The 15,476-nt window shown below is 36.1% G+C and overlaps 1 protein-coding gene across 20 annotated transcripts in view; it reads left to right on the top strand.

The window, feature by feature from the left end:
- The window catches only part of LOC117224051 (uncharacterized), a 283,462-nt gene that overhangs the window by 16,058 nt on the left and 251,928 nt on the right, over nt 1-15,476 (top strand). For 9 of the 20 annotated variants that reach the window (XR_013034795.1, XR_013034794.1, XR_013034802.1 and 6 more), the window contains one exon: nt 107-7,487. The exons of 7 other annotated variants lie outside the window; for them this stretch is intronic. The gene's annotated coding sequence lies outside the window, so the exon portion shown is untranslated. Of the gene's footprint in view, nt 1-106; nt 7,488-15,476 lie in introns of those variants that run through there. 4 more of the 20 variants (XR_013034799.1, XR_013034800.1, XM_076526270.1 and 1 more) reach the window with 2 other exon arrangements.

Here is a 15,476-nt window from a genome sequence, read left to right as displayed (position 1 = left end):
TCGCTAGTATCAAGATTACCACGGTGCACTTTTGCCGCTTGAGGTGTACCAACTTAATAAGTTATGAGGCTAACTAACAATCCTTATACCTTGCAATCTCTTGTAGGTCGTGATGGTGAAACCAACGTCGTCGGCTCGTCCAAAATTAACAAAGCTCTTATATCTTCTCAAGAAAACAAATCCTCAGTCATGCACGACTGCCATACCCCTGCGACTCGTAGCAATGAAATACTGCATGATGAGAGGCAATGTTTCGCGTTCAAGGGGGTCAATTGGAATTCGCTTGAAGGGGAAAACGAACTATAATAATATTATCTATTATAATTTAATTATAAATATACTGATTAAATTACAATTACTTATACTTAAAATACTGTTTACGTTCAATCTAATAGATTTATGTCGCACGTCTTTTTGAAATAAATTTTCATTATGTTTGTAAAAAGATTAGACTATGTAGCGCGCAACTGTTCTGCTTATCTCTCTTCATGTGGTAATACATGCGAATTATTTGATATTAATATATAATATAGCGTTCGAAGCGTAATCGTCGGTTTTGTCACAAATATCAATACCATTTCGTACGTAATTAATGTATATAACGAAACATTTGTAGCATTGATCATCACATGAACAGAATCAAAGAAAACAGTTGCCCGCAAAATACCCCAATCATTTTACAAACATAATGAAAATTTAATTCAAAATGTCTTGTACATTACATTGCAATACAGTTTCTTCTGATTTATTTATTGCACTAAGCACCAAACAAGTTTTATACGAGATAAGTAGAAAATTTGGATTTCCGTTGTTTGAATTATTTTTTAATTTCAAAAAAATTAATTTGAATTTAACTATAGTATTAGATTCGTGACAACGACAAAGCAGAATATAAACATTTATATTATAATAAAATGTGGAAACATATTTGTTCAAAGAAGAACACAAACAAATGAATACGAATTCCCTACTTTAAGATATGTAATTTTATGTTTACCTGCATGTACCATTACTTAAAAAAAAAAAATATGCGATTCATGAAAATCTTCGTTATTTTGTAAAATAGATTACACGCTGGTAATATCTGTACCGAGTACTTAGACTCAAGATATTTGGGTTGTATTATAAAGACATAATCCTTTGAAACCGACGACGATACTAAAAAATGTTTCAAACGAAATTTGAATGGTTTTAGGGAGACATATGAAGAACAATTTTATTTGTTTAAATGGAATCATATATTTTTTTAGTATACTAGTTGGTCCAGCTAGTCATTCTCTTCATAGATATGCCTTAGTATTTTTATAAAGAGAATGACAAAATTAATCGACTTATATTTATTATTTATACTTATATTTTTTCTCCCGGGTTACAAAGGATCCAATTCCTTTTGCAATCAATGATCCTTATCGATTATCCTACGTACTAACCTTAATACCAATATTTCTCTACCACTCTCACTCATGCTATAGATGCGAGTGTAAAAAGAACCCTGATAATAAAAATACAAATAAAAATAAATAAAAAAGATACAAAGCCCACCTATTATTCTTCTTTGCCTCTCCTCTCTCTCTCTCTCTCCATATCCTCTCTTAGAACTGTCTTTACTGCCTCTTTTTCTTCAGACCCCTACTGTATTTCACATGTTATTTTCATTATACTCACCGTCTTGTCTCTCGCATTTTCCTTCCTTCTCTCTGTCATCCTCCCTTGTTTGATCTCCGTTTCCGTTGTTTTTCCTCACTCATTCTACTCTATCTTTTCTGTCCGCCATCTTATTCCCTTTCCTATCTTCATTTAACTTCTCCATCTATACCACTCCTCTTCCATCTTCATTTAATATATTCTTTGTCTTTCCTTGTATCCCATCCTCCTCCATACACCTCTCTAAGACGTGCCCTCTTGTCTCTGCCGCCCCTCCATATCTCCAATATATCCTTTCTCCCTCATTATGCCAACATCATCCTTCCCTTGTTTCGTTACCTAATCTGCACATTGCTATCCTGAACCATCTCGTTTTCTTCCCTCTTCTATTCAAATACTCTGATACCCTATCCATTCTTACCTCCCTATACCACTTATTATATTGAGACTTCACCATCTTACTATAGTTTTCCCCTCTTTACATCTTTCTTCCGCTTCATTCTATCTTCTTTCACTCCTCGCCCCGCTTCTCCTTCTCTAAAACCGTTCTGCCCATTCGCTCGCTCAAATACTTCTTTCTCTACCTCTCTTATTTCGATAATTTCGTCCTGTCTACTACCCTTCTTTCTATTTATGCCACACATAGCCACGCCCAATCGCTCCCCTTGTCTCCTCACAGCTTTTGTCGAAACCTCATGCCTTTTAGCAGCCCATACTTTCCACTTTACCGTTTTTGTTTCCTCCTTTACTGCGTAACCTGGAGTTACCCAGTCCAGTTCTAGTACCTACCTTATGTATCTTTGCCGTAAGGCTTCCATACACTGCCACCGGCCATATTAATCTGTCACATAGCCACATCCTTCCATTGAAATTATTTCTGAAATATCTCTTCCCTACTTCCCAGATTTCTCTCATTACCCCCTATTTCCTTCTCCCCGTTTATACACTCTCTTTTCTTTACTTCACCGCCCAACATTCAGTACCATTGTTTTACCCTTATTTATCTCTAGTTCCTTATCCCTCACGTGGCTCCCGAACCCTCCTATCATTCCTATAATAAAAAAATATATGATTTCATTTAAAAAAATAAAGTTGACCTTCATATGTCCTCGACGCGTTCACTTAGAAAAATCTTATTAATGTCAAATTACGCGTCCCCCGAAACCATTCAAAATTCTTTTATAAAACATTTTTTAATAACAACGATGGTTTCGAAGATATTTGGGTGGATCGATTTAAATGGGTTAATGTTAAATAAAGATAATGTTTATATTAAATAATGCTAATTTACTAAGCCATTTAAGTTATTTGTGCTAATCTTTTTAATTGGAGAAAATTGAAAAAGAACGTGTTTGCCTCTTTTATGTAAAATTTTCTGTGAAAGGACCGAGAATGATAAAATGATCAAAGCTGTCCTTGACGGTTTTCCAACATAAATTACACCGATCGATAGGTGACCGAGACAAAGTCCGCCAATTTCAACCCACTAGCAGAGTTCCAGAAGAGTTCTCTTCTCCTTCCTCCTCGGTGGTTTCATAAAATTTTGAGAAAATGGCCTATTTTGAACCTAATTATTACAGATTTTTCAGTTGAATATCGTAGAATATCGAAGAATATTGCCAAAAACAGTGATGTCAATTTTTGTCAGATTTTTTGCAGAGATGGAACAATATTGCACAGAAACTGATCTTTTAACATTTTCTCCGTACGTGATTTTGTCTACGTAATAAGTATATTATGCAATATTAAACAATTTTCATTCAAAGAAGCGAATATTTGACTAAAAACACGAAATTCAAGATATGAAACTATGGTATGCATGTTATACCAAAATCTTTGTACAATTACAACGTCGACGGTTGGAGGAGCGAGCGAGGTACGAATCTTTTGTACGCGATTCCGGACCCGATGAGGCTATGTTTTCTTTTCCAATCTTGCTCTTTCTGATTTCCTTGCTATGTGATTTCCTCATATGTCTTCAAAAGTATTTTTTTAAATATTTTAAATATATTGCTTTGGCAAAAAAGTAATTTCGGTTTGCACCATAGATAGCGTTATGTTTGCATTGTCATTCTTTTGTTAAGGTTATAATTTTGTTGCCTTCAGCTTTGGTAGTTGACACGATTAGGTTACTATAGAAACAAGTGCAGTATAGTTTTGTTTACAATTGATAGCTTGCTGTCAATTTTAACATGGAGTCCATAAATGAACATTTCAGACACATTTCACATTTTCATTTTCATTAAGGCAAGAAAGTAGCTGAGGCTCACAAAGAGATATGTGAAATTTATGGCGTCGATTGCTTAACAGAACGCGCGTGTCAGAATTGGTTCAAAAAATTTCGTTCTGAAGAAATCGCGAAAATCGACGAAGAGTCACTAAATGCGACCCGCATACCACGTTTCCTCAAGCCCTAGGTCACGTCGCAACATCCGTGATCCTCCCGGAGCCTGTGGCCATGTTCCCTTGGCTCCATACTATCACACTTGTTAAACGAAATCTAACGCAACGGTAGCTCGTTCGACGGTGATTTTTTGAGTTTTCGGCAGCTACGGGAACTGATCCTTCGTACACCCTACGCTATTTACTAGCGGGTCTTAACCCAATTGGTCTGCCTAATAACAAGATATGGAATTCCTAGAGGACCGTCTCACAATGGTCCTGTAGTCGGAGGTCGAATCTGACTTTTCCCAATTGCAGTCGCTCTCGGCGACCAGGAGAGTCCTCAACATCCTGTCAGGGCGTCTCCACATCATCCACTCTTCATGGAGCCCTTCCTCTTGGAGTGAGACGACTGTAAGATCTTAAATATGGATGTTTCTCGGAATTCCGGCGTTTTGTGGACTGTGGTCCTGGTCGTTCCTGGGTTGATTGACCCGTGTGTGAGTTATCGCTGTTCATCCCTTACACGAGCGTAGCACGTTTTGGTATCACCAGCAACCGAGTACAGTTTCGTCTCTGAAATCTCCGCCGAACTCGGCCCGCAGGATACGAATTAGTAAGGCGGAATTACATTGAATTTTTGCTCGGAGAATTCTGTCGTTCATGTGGTGTGTTCGTGCGGATCCGGAGAATGCGGTCCGGTTTCATGCGAAATACAGATTATATAAAGAGAAGGGGAGTCAATACACTTCTCCGTGAGGAACACCTTTGTAAACGATTCTGACTTGGTCCTTTGTAAAGTCTGCAAACATTTCTTTTTGATAAATGAGAAACCTAATAAATGTAATTAGTATTGTCGAACATCTTGCATAAGCTAATTTATTAATCAGGATATAATTATTTACATTATCAAACGCCCCCTGATTATCTAGATTGGTGGCGACAGTACTTTTCTTATTAATAAAGCCATCTTCTATGTACAAAGAAAGCTTCACCAAAATATCAGTTCATGATAAGCCTTTACAAAACCAGATTGATTAGTCGGTGGTATGTCATTGTATTTCAACTACCATTCTAGTCTGTATTTAACTAAAGTTTCAAATAGTTTGCAAAAACATGATGAAAGGGCGAGTACATCCAAAATCTGTACAAATCACTGCCAAATCTCATACTGGAGGTAATAAGAAACAAAGGGGGATGTGCTCAATATTAAATAAGTATATCATATTCAGTACATAATATTGCAGGTTACAATATGTGTTTATTATTTCTTCGTTATTATATGTTCTCATTTTGTTCTCGGAATAAAAGTTTTTTGTTAACTTGAATCCCCATAATGTTACGAATCTCATATTCCGAACTCCTAGTGTTTGGATATGACTCGTCATTGAAGGAAAATTTACACATGTGTTATTGAAAAATTAAAAATAGTACACCTAGGTGTACACCTGGATAGCACACATTTTTGACGAGGAGTGTAGACTGCAATCGATTGTGCGCTCGCACCCGGCACCCGTTCTCTCCCTCGGAAAGGATAAGCTACTCGGTTCAACCGTAACCTCACGGCCTCATTCTCTTCTACACCGTCATCCTCGTCCTATCGATGCAGTATCGCAATTACAATTTCACAAAGCCTGATGAAATGTCCAGACCGTCTATGTATCTCGAATTCACCATTAGTTCCGTAAATTCGTCAAGGACTTTCCAGGTGTTGTATAACGTTTCTATGACCTGCTCGGCTCCAGACACGCGACCCGAAAGATGATACTAAGTTGTATTGTGATAGCAACTCAAAGGGATTCTGTCTGTGCGTATTGTATCAATATACAAAAGAATTTCGAGCATTGTATTTTTTGAAAAGAACGGCAAATATCAACATTTCGAAATAAAAACCCTGTCTGTAGTATAGTAAAGAAAAATCTAGAAATATGGAACAATCCCTAAATATGGAATGATTCTGAAATATAACATTTTGTTATTGTTAAAGATGTAACAAATTAATATTAATTGGTACTCATGTTTCTGTTTCCCGCTATTTGGAAACTTTTTAAATAACCTAGTAAGTTTGATGTATATTTCGTATATATTTCTTAATTTGTCACACCTATTAGTTTCATCTTTTATTGTTAATTATGCACCTTTCAGCAATATCTGTTAGTGCAACCGCGCCGAGGGCTCCCGGGTAGCTGAAGGTAGCGAGCGGCGGGGAGACCTACGCTTGGTCGAATTTCCCACCGCCCGCCAGCACAGGATTCTTTGTCCCCTGTAATGAGAAGGGAGGTGAGGTATTCACAACCCCCCCAGTGTGCGGAATGCGACCCTCCGCATCGCTGGGTCGCATTGGATTATAGGGGGGAGGAATAATACCCCACCCCCGGGACGAGGCCGGCCATCATCAACATCCAGATACCTGGCTAGGCAAGATGGAGCCGCGGTACTATTCTATTTCCCCCTTTTTAAATCTCCGTGGGACTCCCCACCACAGTAATGATCTGTTATATAGGGTGTTCTCGAAAGGTATGTAAAGGCGGGTACCAGGTGATTTCTCATAAAAAAACATGAAGAAGATATAGAGTAACATTTTTTTTATTAGGATCCAGTTTTAAAGAAAAACAAGTTTGAAAATTCGTAAATACTCTCTCTCATACTCTTTGTACATACTCTCTGGCGGTAATAGCCATAGTGTACAAAGCAAATTTTCAAACTCGATTATCTCGAAAATATATCGGTAAATTCAGAGTAATGGATTCTCAAAAAAATATGGTACGGATGAAGCCTTTAGTAGCTTAATGAGACATACAGCCTATCACGTATTTCTGAAACCTGAAGAGATACCTAATGCGTTTAATAATTTAAAAACTATTCTACTGCCTGATGTCGAACCCATTATTGAATAGTTCATCATTACCTCATAGACGGAAATAAATTGTTAGCGATAATATATGTCGATAAATATTATATTAAGTATATACACATTGCAAATAAATTATCGAAGAAATGAGTGACAATGTTAACATACGTCGGTGATTTCAACGTACCAATCCATAAACAATGTCGAATGAAATCCGGTGTCGGTGAAATGATAGTCTCACCTGTCACCCTGTATGTATATCATACAAAAGTAACAAATATTGTTCATTTATTTATGTTAAATAATGGTAATATTTGCCCTAAATAAAGATAATTTATTAACCTATTTAAGTTATTTACATTTATCTCTTTTATTAGACAAAATAGAAAAAGAATGTATTTACCTTTCATATGCAATTTCAACCGTCGTTAGATCGCATACTGGAGGTAATAAAAAGCAAAAGGAGAATGTACTCACTATTAAATAAGCATGTCATATTCAGTACATAATATTGCAGATTACAATATGTGTTTATTATTACTTCGTTACTATAATCTGCGCTATCATTTCGTTTTCGGAATAAAACAGTTTGTTGTTGTTGTACTTGGAACCCTACAATGTTGTGGTTTATTTACAATGAATCGCATATCCCGAGCTCTTGGTGCTTGGATATTACTCGTCATTGCACACCTGGATAGCACACCCTTTTAACGAAAGTGTAGACTGCAATCGATCGTGCACACACATCTGTCGCTACCTGGACCAACAATAATCTCGCGGCGCGAGCGGGGCATGTAATGACTCAAAGCGTATAAAGCGTACAGTTTTGAGTTGCTACACGAAAAAAAATCTGCGGACAAGTCGCGCCTAGAACGAACAATCTCTGATCCGCAATTACGATCCACGCGAACACAAAGGGATCGCGTACTATAAAATTAGCTTAAGTGAACTGAGCGACACATACGAAGACTCAAGTCAAGAGATAAGTCATTAAGCAAGAGTAATGTCGTTGGTAAAGAGACTAATTGATGGTCGTAATATCAGGGGTTATTCCAGAGATTTGTCGCTAGTTGGAAAGCAAGGCGCATTATACGTAATACGTCTGTCTTCCTCGTTCACTATCTCGCCATTGCCATATCGATGCGGTGATACGGTTTACGATTTCACAAAGCGTGAGGAATATCCAGAGCTACTATGTACCTCGAATGTACTCTTATTTCCGTAAATTCGTCAAGAACTTTTTAGGTGTCGAATAATGTTTCTGTAACCTGCACGACTGCAAACAAGTGACCCAAAAGATGATACTAAATTGTACTGTGATAACTCAAAGGATTTCGGTGCGTATTGTATCAATATACGCAAGAGTTTTGCGCATTTTATTTTTCGAAGAGAACAGCGGTGACAAATATTAACATTTCGAAAGAACTCTCTCTGTAATATAATAAAGATCAGTCCGAAATATGTATATGGAGCAGTCTCTAAATATGGAATGAATCTGAAATATAAAATTTTGTTATTGTTAAAAATCTAAAATACAGTTTCTGTTTCGTACTATTTGAAAACTTTTTAAATAAGCTGATGTATTTTTCATATTTTCGTACCTTTATTTGTCATGCTTATTTATTTCGTCTTTTAATGTTAATTTTATACCTTTCTGTAATATCCATACGTTTTTATAAAGATATGTACTTTTTAAACGAAAATACTATATGTAATACTATACATATAGTATATGCAGTATACGTAGGCGAAAATGAAAAATTGTATACCTGCACGTCAAGTTGATATATTGATATCTCAACTGTTTCTGTCCCTATTGACATGTTTCAGGACATACGGTGATATTTAACAATTGGGCAATCGTTAAAATTGAATACAATATGGCTTAAAACAATAAACCGCTAATAAATGTTTTTGCCGTTTTGGTCAAGGAAAAGATCTATTCGTGAGTACATTGAGTGACGTCGCGCGTCACTCAAGTATTTGGCACGAGACGCTACCCCGTCGCATAATTCATATCGCTACCGAATTCCATGTCTTCTAGGCTGTATATAATTGCATTATCCGCAATACATCGACGAGTAGATATTATGTTGTTACGTTCTCGTGCATTCACGCTACGAAACCCGCACGCGCGAAGCGCGCCGCCATTGATACCTATTTTTTTTTCATGATACATTATCATGTGTACATTAATATGAATATACAGTAATGCCAGAACTAGTAATGCTAACTTTTTGGAAGGCCACGATTGCACGCACACATACCTAATATGTGCCTATCACGTAACTTGTAGCTCCGCGGTTTTTCTTACCTGACTCACACCCAAGCAGATCAATTTGTTTTGTTTTCACTTGACAAACTCCGAGGACCTTCGCGTCAGCCTAGTGAGAAAATTGATAAATCACATAGGCGTAACAATACCACCGCGACTCTCATGGCACAGCCAAATTGTTACACTCGTGGACAAATTACTGTATATTATGGAAAGACACACCAAACAACTAACTATCGAATGCCTTCGCCACGAGCTTCAGTTGTGTGTTAACTCATTATTATCAACGGCAATATGTATAGGGAAAAGTTGTTCGGAATGATGATTTTGACAATATATTTCAACGTGAAAGTCATCCGAACGTAATATTTATCCAATATATTCAATGTACTAAGATACAATTAATACATCTCTATTACATAACTTCTACTATCGTATGGTCTAGAATTAACAAGTAGGATATCTAACCCAAATAACCTAATATTAACATAATTCTCGAATACTCTATACTTTACTTATGAACGCCAAACATTCTATGGAATGCTTGTATATCATATATTTGCCGGTAACATACATAGATAACATACATACATAACAACATATTTCAAAGTCGAAGTATAATCCGAACTGCCGTCTCTTAAACTTATTATTTACCAAAATTCGGATCGAAATTACATTAGGATTAATATACTAAGATTTAATTGCTACTACATGAATTATAATAAGAAAATAATTTTGACGCACATTTCATTCGGTTTAATGTACTAACTGTATATATAGTCTACAGCTGCGAAAAAGGCTTTCGGAGCAAACATACCATCATTGTTTACGGTCGCCTTCTTGTCAGCATAAAATAGTACCTATATACTGGCTTGAATACAAATCATGTGTAATTAAAGAGTGGGCAGTGCAATTATTACTATTCTACTTTTAAGCTTGCTATAGCGAAAGCAAACTGCAAAATTGTCAACAGTATTCACGTTTACAAATCATGGGTTTATGGGTTTAAATGTGAATGTAGAATGTGGAGTTTTATCAGAATCTGAATCACATCATCTCATAGAAGTGTCATATATTATATTCAGTTGTAGGTACTTGCGATATAGAAATATGTAGTACTCAGAAAGTTAAATGTATAACAGTTTCCAGAAAAACCAGTTTGTTATTTTTCTCAGAATTTGCAGAGTCATGGGTCTGCATTGTAAAATTCACAGTTGTGTCGGGTTGTAGCTTGGTTGTGTAAGCTTGGTCGTTCTCAGTACACAAGCGCAAAATAACAGAGTTACTTGATTTAGTACCGAACCGATATGGGAGACCACCCTTCTATTAAACAGTGTTAGTAAACAAGCTCGTGGCGGAAGGGGTGATCGAATCATCGTCGAGTGCATGGTCAAGTCCCATCATAATAGTGATAAACCCGATGGGAAAATATCGGTTTTGTCTAGACATCTGATAAATCAACGAGGTTTCCATGAAGAACACGTATTCATTATCGTTTATGAGCCAGATATTCGATTTGTTACGATCGACCAAGTACAGTATGCCACAAAAGTGTCGGTATACCTTCTGAAACATAATAACTTTTTAAAACTCAACGAAGTGACTTGAATTTTTTAGGTGATAAAGGGACTAGTCTATTAAACGATTACTAAAATACTTCTTTTAAATTTTGTTATTACTTGGAATGGCAAGAAAAAGATAAGAAACTGTCGTTGTTCAACTTTTTTATCTGAGCCTATAACAAAAATTTCAATAATGCCTCACGTAAATCGGTTAACCTAGAGTCAAACTACATACAAGGGTTGAAAGATTTAAAAAAGTGCAGATTTCTTCCAGTTTTTCGACTAAATTGTGATAAAATTGCGATTTTTGCCATCTTTAATATGCTATAACTCATAAAAACGTCAATTGATTTCGATAAAATTTTCACTACGCATATAAGTTACCGAGATCTACGAGGAGCATTTTTTAAATTTCTGTTATAGGCTCGGATAAAAAAGTGAAAAACGGGAGTTTCTTATTTTCTTTGTTATTCCAAGTAATATCAAAATTTGAAAAAAGCATTTTGGTTATCGTTTGGTAGACTAGTTCCGTTATCATCTAAACAAAATTCAAGTCACTTTTAAAAAAGTTATTGCGTTTTAAATGGTGTACGAACACTTTTGTGGGCCACTACTGTATGTCTCTACCATCGACCTTAACCAAGCGTTCTTTCAAATCCCGTTAAAATTGGACAGTAGGCAAATTACCGCGTTCACGTTCCCAGGTAAGGGACTTTTCCAATTTTCGCATGCCGTACGGGTTATCAGGGGCCCCCGCAACGTTCTAAAGACTCTTAGATCGACCAATCGGGCCCGAAATGGAGTCTCAAGCATTTGCCTGCTTGGACGACATCATTATAATCATCAAAATATTTGATGAACATCTGGAATGATTAGGTCGTGTGATAGAGAAGATCAAATCGGCAGGCCTCGTACTAAACCCGGGCAAATGCGAGTTTTGTAGACAGGAGGTTCGATGCCTGGGCTCCGTGGTCAGCTACGAGGGGTTAAAAGTTTTCTTTTTTATTTAGAGTAGTATTTACAATCAATTTCTTCATAGGATCATTAAATAGTACATTGCGGTATAGTAATTTGTGTGCGATCGTGGTTATGTTTAGAATAGTGAATCTGTTATTTAAGTTTAAAGAGTTATATCTTTTTAATCTACAATTGCTAGTATCGGTGTGATCTAAATCTATAGCTAATGGGTTTTTATGTTGCGATATAACTGTTGTGTGTAGCGTTTACTGTAGTTTAATATTTCCTGTTTGACGATAGTTATTACCAAATCGATATGTATTATGTCGTTGGAGATATACCATGGAGCGCTGGATATGTTGTGAAGAGTTTTTTGTTGGAATCTTCGTTAAATTTCTATGTTCGAGTTACTGGCTTTTCCTATTAGCCAGTACAGCTGCTTCATCTTTATATTGAGCTGAGCACGTTTTGTTTGGGTGTGTTTTTTCCATGTTATTCTTCTGTCTAGAATCATGCCGAAATATTTTACTGATCCCTTTTGTCGAATTATTGTGTTATTTAACTTTACTGGCGGACATAGGTTAAAGTTATAGAGTAAAAGTTATGTGAACCGATTTAGTTTCATTCGTTCGTCCCAGTTTCTAAGCCAGTTAACTATGTAATCAAGGTGTTCTTGCAGGTTGCGAATGTTGCTGTGATTGTTTCTGTGGAATTTGGTATACCTGCAGTATAGATCAGATATAGGATAGGTCCAAGGACTCTTTCCTATGGAACTCCGGAATTAATTAAGCCGTCTGCTGAAATTTTATCTTAAAATCTGCCTTTGAATTTTCTACTGGTGAAGTATAATTGAAATATGGTATAGAGATAGTGTGGGAGTAGTTTTTTTTTAGTTTGAATAGGATACCGATGTGCCAAACTTTATCAAATGCCTCTTTAATGTCTAAGATCATACATACATTCCAGATCTTGTCTTATATAGTCGACTAGTCTATATAACTTGTTGAATTGTCGAATGTTGTCTTCTAAAGCCGAAGTGATGTTTTGGTAGTATTTTTGTTTCGATTAATATTGGTCCTAAACGTCTCAACAACAATTTTTTGAATAACATTTAGAGAATTGGTAAAAGGCTGATACACCGGTATGATGTTATTTCGTGTGGGGACTTACCGGGTTTATTCAATACAATGATATGTGAGATTTTCCACTGTTCAGGGAAGTATCCTAGGGCGCGCCTAGGAGTGGGGAATCGAGCAACAGAGCTCGTACGAGGCACTACGGGAACGAGTTTCATCCGCCTCAAGCCTTTCGTGCCCAGATTTCGAGATCCCTTTTGTCTTGCAAACCGCGGAGCTTGGGCCCACACTAATTCAAGAGGTCGAGGGTGTAAAAAGGGTAACCGCGTTCGCGAGTCGATCTTTCATGAAACCAGAGAGAAAATAAAAAGAAAAGAAAAGAAAAGAAAAGAAAAGAAAAGAAAAGAAAAGAAAAGAAAAGAAAAGAAAAGAAAAGAAAAGAAAAGAAAAGAAAAGAAAAGAAAAGAAAAGAAAAGAAAAGAAAAGAAAAGAAAAGAAAAGAAAAGAAAAGAAAAGAAAAGAAAAGAAAAGAAAAGAAAAGAAAAGAAAAGAAAAGAAAAGAAAAGAAAAGAAAAGAAAAGAAAAGAAAAGAAAAGAAAAGAAAAGAAAAGAAAAGAAAAGAAAAGAAAAGAAAAGAAAAGAAAAGAAAAGAAAAGAAAAGAATAGAAAAGAATAGAAAAGAATAGAAAAGAAAAGAAAAGAAAAGAAAAACCTGCGCCGCATTCGTGAAGAGGGGCTTTCGGGCCCAGGGACTAAAATCGAACTGCCTCGGCCAATGGAGTCATGCCCTCCTATCCATCGAAGCATCGAGGTCGTCGACGCTCCCACACCGACCGGTATGGTTCGGACTGTGGTTTATAAGGCGGGACAATCTCTCAAGATCATTTTTTAGCTGGCTTTGAAGAACCGTTCGGTGCAATTCAAAAACTTGGACTACTATAACGGGTACTGGCAATAGTGGCGGAACTACTGGTCCAGCCAGTGCACAATGTGACTGGATTACCTATGGCAGTGACCGGTATGGCTGGAAGAGCACCAGCCGTTACCTCTGCCCCTGATGTCCCGAAAATAGAAGGGTACTGGCCGAACGGGAGCGCGCAGCCCGATACCATAGCCTGAACCAGTCATTCCGTAAAAATATAAATTCTATAAAAGATAAAGTTGATCAGACCACGGGAAAATGTGTTAGATCGGCTTTGTTTATGCAAAAAAATTAAATTTCACTAAAAATGGGAAATATATAGATTTTAGCACGTTATTTGACTACTAAATGTCACTTTAGACTAATATCTATAATTGTAACAGAAAAATTAATTTATTAACAATTCCAATAATTTATTTAATCAAATATTGCAATATTTTTTTATACAATAATTTGAAAAATAATATGGTTTATTAATGCTATCTTTATTTTTTGTACAGTTTAATTGTATGCAACTTTGTAAATATTGATGTTATTTATTATAAGTTTTAACTGAATGTTTTCTTATCTACTGTAGGGTAATACTGTTTATATTCACAGTTACAAGTTGTTTTCCTTTTTCGTCCTTACTGATACAAGTTAAATACTCTTTCATTAACATTATTACTCGCTTAGCTGTGTCATTAACGATTTGTAAATTCCCTTCAATTCTTGTTGCCGCAATACAATTTTCATCTGTTTCTCACAATGCTGGGTCCTCAAACATACAATCTATATTTACATGGAAGCTTGAAAAAAATTTCAATGTTTGTGTACAAACAAAATCATCTATGCTAATATTTATGTATTGTTCGATGTCTTTAATATGGATAATCAATTTTTTATAATTCTGTTCCTTTTCTGTGCTGAGTGCTTCAACCATCTTTTTCTTAATTTCTAAAGAAAAATGTGTGGATCGAAAAATGATAATCCCACACTTTCTGGTGATAAATACCATAAGTGGTTGATCAGTTTTTGAAGCGTAGCATTACTGATGGCTTGGTCAATCTGTTTATATTTATATAGATAACTTATTAATTCTAATTTTAACCGAGGAGCTATCGCAGACACAGTTGTGCGTATCTAAGCAAATATATATACAGGGTGTTTCACAAATATTTTAACAGCCGAAAATGAGGGGTAGCTGAGGTCATTTGAAGTAACTTTTTCCTTTGCGAAAATGCAACCTGCGACTTTGTTTACGAGTTATTAACGAAAAACACTGACCAATGAGAGGTGACGGCGTGAAGTTCGAGAGTCCGCAGCACGAGGCTTTGACAGAAGGTCGGGACGGACTCGAGCCACGTTCGAAGTATTGAACGAATCACGAAGCGAGAACTTTCCGGATTTTTTTATTACGTAACAGTGATATTTTTAAGAAAAACGCTGTTCACCCTTATTTTAGAACGTCTGAAGAATATTTACTAATTTTTCGGATCCGAAATAATATGTAGTTTAATCGAGACAGCCGTTCTAATTTTCTGGTGTGCATGACACCTCATGTGTACCATACGAAATTTTTATGCAAGGTGTACAGTGAAGATTAACAAAGTTCGTAAATGATATTTTAATTTAAATAATTCCATGTTCGAACAGAATTCAACGAATGATTTGCAAAGCTGATTTAATAATAAATAATCGCGTTAAGGCACGTACAAGATTTGTTTATCTTAAATATTTTCTAAATTTTCCTCACTACTTAAATGAAATTCATCCCTGAATATATAGATTTTTATACATTATATGGCCTTAGCCATCCACTTTGCCT

Source organism: Megalopta genalis, chromosome 14, assembly GCF_051020955.1.
Source record: "Megalopta genalis isolate 19385.01 chromosome 14, iyMegGena1_principal, whole genome shotgun sequence".
In the NCBI taxonomy this organism is placed as follows: Eukaryota; Metazoa; Arthropoda; class Insecta; order Hymenoptera; family Halictidae; genus Megalopta; species Megalopta genalis.
This window is presented reverse-complemented; position numbering and strand designations above follow the sequence as displayed.